The sequence below is a fragment of the Myodes glareolus genome, chromosome 3 (assembly GCF_982192425.1).
Source record: "Myodes glareolus chromosome 3, mMyoGla1.1, whole genome shotgun sequence".
NCBI lineage: Eukaryota > Metazoa > Chordata > Mammalia > Rodentia > Cricetidae > Myodes > Myodes glareolus.
This window is the reverse complement of record NC_142028.1, coordinates 98,342,527-98,348,473: the sequence shown is the minus strand read 5'-3', so window position 1 is coordinate 98,348,473 and position 5,947 is coordinate 98,342,527. Positions and strand designations below refer to the sequence as shown.

The following is a 5,947-nucleotide window of genomic DNA, read 5'->3' as shown; positions in this document are numbered from 1 at the left end:
TAAAGTGATACTTAGCTCAGGTGTGGTAGCTGAGTTAATTTTCCTCCATGCTTTTGGCATACTACCATAGCCAGTATAATTAAGGGAGGGAAAGAGAGCAGCGATGGCATGAGAAATCATGATGCCTTTTTGCTCTTGTATTCATGGGAAACATATTTTATCTATTCTGTCTGGATGGGAAAAAAATCAATTAACCATCTCTGAAATTGACATCTAAGAGCTCAGATTGCTTATTAGCAATCTTATTAGCAAAACAATTGAGTTCAGAAATTGAAACTATTAAAACTAAATGCAGACAGAAAAATTTAGTTTTAATAAAATTAATATTAATGTATCAACTCCAATATTATGTGAAAAAACCTTTAAATCATTTGCTTACAGGATCTAATATGTCTTCCTTCCCTCCCTCATTCCATTTCTCTCTCTTTTTCTGCTTGGAGAAATAAAAAAATTTTCTATTACTTGAAGATTCCAAAATCGTCTCCCGTTATTGTCAAGAAATATATGTTTTAGTATATGTGCCCTTCCTATCAAAAGTATAAATATTTCTGAACATGCATTGTATAGAAGCTAAAAGTGAACTAAGGGAAGGAATGGTGAAGCAAGTCTATAGTTCTAGCACTTATGAAGAGAGGCATAAGGACCAGCAATTCCAGAACAGCTTAACAGCTTAGACAGCAAAGGGAGACTGTATCTCAAGAAAAGAATACAGAGTAAGCAGGTGAGTCAACAGAAACTAAGACCATGGTTCAATTTATGCACCAAAAGAGGAGCTGTGAAAAGCATCCAAATAGTTTAGGACAGAAATTTGATTTGAACCATAGAGGAGATAAAATTTAAAGTAAAATATTTAAACGCTGAAAAGTGAGACAAAGGAAAATCAAACCTGCTCTCAGAGCTTTCTATTTTCGTAACTGACATTTCAAGCTAAACAATCCGACACATTCTGTTTCTGTGGAGCAGCACTTAACAGTTTCAATGATGACATCCAATCTATTACTATTGAAAAAAATGTTTTCCATTAACTTTTAAGTGTAGGTTTACTTTTAGATTTGGCATTGGATTCCTGAAACCATTTGGGCAATTGTTTCCATCTATTACTGGTTTCAACAAAATGCTGCCTTAACAAAAATAATCCATATGGCTATCCAATCAAGAAAACAAAGGATCTGCAGTTGCCTCTGTCCCCACCAGCTTGGTAATGAGATAACCTCAACCAGCTCTTGCATTGCTCCTCTGTTTTCAAAGAAGTTCTTCATTTCTTTGATCTCTATTTCAGTTATAAATATTTCTTTATTGCCAGTCTTTCATTAGAATAAATCTTTACTCCAACCATTCATGAACATGACACATCACCACTGAAGTGGTGCTTCAATGCACCACTTCTTAGTGCTTCAGTTTTATTAATCTGATGTTTACCTAGCTTTGGGATATCTGTATCACTGTTGCTGGTAGGTGTTGCTATACGGTCCACTTTCTTTCTCTAAGTCTTATTTAATATCCATGTACATCTATAACTTCCATTTCAAAAAGACTGAAATTAAGAAGAACTAGTAAAAATAGAAAATGTTATACTTGTCTTACAGAGTTCCTTTACATGGTTGACTGTGCAAACAGAGCTGCAGTGCAGATACCATGACATATAAAAGATATAGTTGAGTTGTTAGTTTGAAGATCCTTCTTCATAGATTTCACTTGAATTCTCTTGGATTCACTCGATACTTTAACCTCAATCTATGATTACAGTGATGGATTTTAAAATTCTTTCACATCTTTAGAAACCGTATCTTTAAAATATGTTGAATCCTATGTCTGCCTATAGAAATGACATACTCATTAATACATGTATACAAATCTAACAAAGATAAACAAATTTGTTTGTAGATGTATGCATATATTTGTGTGTTTTTTCTATAGGCATATCTGATATCCATGTAGAATCATATTTGCATTTTCAGGTATGATAATAATCATATTCATGTAATTAATAAATAATTCTATAAGATTATATATTATATATGTATATTTGCATACATGCATGTATATGTCTAGAAAGAGCAGGAGAGGGATGAGTGATAGTGGCTAATTCATGGCCAAGGACATCTACATGTCATGTTTTATAACAGTCATTTGTTCTAAGTGCTATTTGCATTTTCATTCCAAACTTTGGGAGACAATCCTCATTGAAGAACTAAATTTGATTCTTCTTTCTTTAGATTTCTTGGCAATATAAAACAGAGGAATGGATGAAAAGACTCATACAGATGAATTTTGAGCTGCAACCAAGACTTGTGAACATCTGTTTTGTCAGGCAGTCTGCATTAGGTGAAGGTGGAATAGGGGGAAGACACAAAGGAAACTGTTGTCTCTGTTTTCAATTATTCTTTGGTGAATCTGTGAAAGTTCACATAAAATTTCTGAGAGAACATAACAGAATTTTAGAATACAGAGACTGAAGATTTATTGTGACTCAATTCACTAATTAGTGATCATGCAAACCTTTATCAATCTTCATAAATTTACTTAATATTATTTTTGGCTAACTGTGAACTCAACTTAGTTTGTCTACCCAGTGAAGTTAGAATGAGAACCTAAAAATAAAATAAAACACAGAAAGATCTACTGGCTGTCGACAGAGTGGGTTCTAGAATTTCTGTTTCACACTTTATGATGGGGTACATTGTGGGGGTCAGAAACCTATGACCAGGATCTCATATTTCACATGTTAAGTAATTAGAGGGTTTATAGACCTTTGAAACATAAGATATGCATTTGAGTCATAAAATCTTAGAACCTGTTTTTTCCTTTTTTTTTTAACTTGGATAATCCATATTTTGCATCTAGATATAGTTAGTCCAATCATTGGGTCTATGGCCAACATTTGTTTGGATATCAGTTTTACCTAAACAAAGTCAAGAAAAACGAATATGTCAAACCTGGAAAGGTCTACACCTGCCTCTAAAACCCCTATTCCTGCTATTGCTTTGTTCTTCTGAGACATTCTGTCCATCACTGGAGGTAGACATCGAAGATTCATTGAAATGAAAAAAATGTATCATTAAACTAAGGCTTGCAATCATAATACATGAACATGTATATTCTAAAATATACAGCAAACTAGCTCAGACTATATTTTATAATATATCCACTTAAATATAATCATAATCACCATGAACAAAGTCTTTCTTCAAGTGTTTTTATCACCAGGATCTTGTTCCACAGTTGCTTTGGCTTGCTGAATCTTGTAATCTTTGGAAAGAAGATAGACAGAACACACATAGAAAGTAAAGTATCTTACTTTAGATAGTATGTCATTACTTACTTTAGGTAGTATGTCATTAAACCTTTATATACAGTCCAGACTGCCCTATCTCCATCTAGAACCAAAGATATGATTTAGAACTTGGCAACTTTCAGTCCTAGTTTTACAAACTGCTGACTATGAGATATATGTATATTCTTAATGACTTTCAAGGTTGCTAGTACATTACTAGGTACCTAAAGTATTGGTATTGTTTTATTGTGCCTAGTACTCAGAGTATTCAATGGATCCCACATTGATATTTAGTGATACGTAAATCTACATGTGCCAATTACTCAACGTGCCATTCAAAATTTATGATCAACCAAGAATATCTCAATAATACCCCTATATGAAAGAAGTGCAGAATCACTGCTATTTCCCTACAGCCTAGGAAGAGCAGGAAAGGAAGAAAACTGGGAGAAATACTTGAGAAATACACCCTGAGTCCCTCAAAGAAAATTGTATGTTAATGAATAAAGGTACAGAGTAAGAAATAAAATTACAACACTCTGCTCATATCTACACAATGAGTTTTGTTTCAAAACCTACATATAAGTTTTGTAAGACAAGATTATGTTGAGTCATTTTGATCATTTTTTTTTTGAAGTAAGGCACAGACAGAAGCCTGTTTACTTTATTCAAATAAATTCTTCTCTCAGTGAAATTGAGTAGGACTGAAGGATGGAGGAATACCCATATATTAAACTCTTAAATAGATCCTCTGAGTTCAGAGTCCAAGTCAAGGAGAGGAACGGGTCATGGGTCACGGGTCTTGTCCCAGGAAATGAGGCCCCCAAAGGAGCCTGTTCATCAGGGAAGATAGCAAATTCAACCCTTTAAAAAAAGTTCTCAAGGAGAAAAAAAATAGAAAATTCCTAAGTTTCTGAAGCTGAAGTAGTCTCCTCCTCGATGTCCACCCTGAAGCATCCAAAGGCAGAGGTTCCACGTTTGTTTCCACTGAGATGAATGCTCGGTCTCCGCAGACCATGGCATGACTGAGGGGAAGCAATGTGCTCGGGTCTGTCCAACTTCTGTGTGCACACAACATCTGAGCCCTGGACATCATGAACTTCCCAGGTGTAGGGAGGTGCTGTTCTGGTTCACCTGAAAATATCCTTTCAGATTAGCTGGCGTTTTATAGTCTCCTTTCAAGACCCGGTGTGTGTTGTTGATGACAATCGGGCCAGGGTTCCCATAGTTGGGCGGATTTGCATATGGGTCATAGCCAAGCCGAGCCAGCATGGGGGCAATCTGGGCCATATCCCTCACCACATCTCAAGGGATGTGGCCAGTCCACTTGGAGAGTGCTTCCAAGTTCACGGGTTTGATGACCTGGTCCATGGATCGCTCAATCTTGGACAAGGAGACGCCCCCAGGCTTGCCAATGAGGTCCTCATGGTGCAGGACTGTGTCACTCCAGGTGATGCCCAGGAAGTCTAGGATGCGCTTGAGTGAGCACCAGGGGTGCAGCACCAACTGCTCATAGTACACAGGCAGGCACTTGTCCCTGCCCACCTCCATGCACTGTGCGTGCATCACCTCGATGGCCTTGTTCCACTTTGTAAGACAGTCTCGGTAACTGCTGAGGTCAAAGCCTGCAATGGTAACCTTGCGAGTGATCATGGAGTGCACGGAGGCCCGGCCATCGTGCACCATTAGCAGAAATTTGGAGTTGGGAAACAGGCGTGCCAAGTAGACGGAGGACTTGAGTATGAAGGGGTTCTTGTTACACAGCACACGTGCTGGCTCGCCATGCTTAGCAATCACCTCCAGGATGAAGGCCTGCATGGCGGCATCCAGCACCTCATCTGTCACACCTGCTTCGTCCAGTCGTAGCTTCTCCCGGCCAGACTTTGACCAGGCTTGCCACATGGCCAGCTCACGAGGGATGATGCGCGTCTCTTCCCCACAGCGCACCTCAGGATGCGCGTCCAGCATGGCGCGCGTGAGGGTGGTGTCACTGCGAGGTACGCCACCCACAAAGATGAGCCACATGGCCTTGCCATAGCGATACTCCACCTGGTTGGCACCGAGCATCACCAGTTCCTCCTGCTCTGGCCACATCCTCCTTGTGTTCCGCATGCCCCCGAGCACTGCCCGGCACTCTAACACTTGCTGCCCAAGCTGCAGGGCCAGCAGCAGGGCCAGTGCGCAGCCAGCAGTGAGCAAAACCTTACGCACCGACAGGCGCATGCCCAGCCAGGGGCGCAGGCCCAGGCAGGGGGCCGCATCATCGACGGGTCAGCAGGCCCACCTGGTGTGCATCATGCCCAAGTCAGTGCCTGCACAGACTCCGGCTCCCCACTAGCCGCCAGGGAGGCGCCGCGAGGGGCGTGTCCATTTTGATCATTCTTAAGAGCTTTGATTAGGATTGTTGTTTCTTCTATCTTTAATAATGATTTGTTCTTGCTCTTGGGATAACTCTTAGTCAGGAAAATAATAATTTGATCCTATTTCTAACTTGCACTATTCGGAGATTTACATAATTCTCTAGTCCTTATTATATTATTATATTAACAGTTATCATTATTATCTTGCTCCCTCTGATGCCCAATATTTTCAAATGTTCATAAATCATCCTTCCAGTCTTCTGGTGTGAATTGATTACACAGAATTCTCTACTTCATAGCTATCAATGACTGT

The 5,947-nt window shown here is 39.4% G+C and overlaps 1 pseudogene; it reads right to left on the bottom strand.

The window, feature by feature from the left end:
- Positions 1-4,011: 4,011 nt before the first annotated feature.
- On the bottom strand, positions 4,012-5,512 carry LOC125412597 (protein-tyrosine sulfotransferase 2 pseudogene; annotated as a pseudogene).
- Positions 5,513-5,947: the final 435 nt, after the last annotated feature.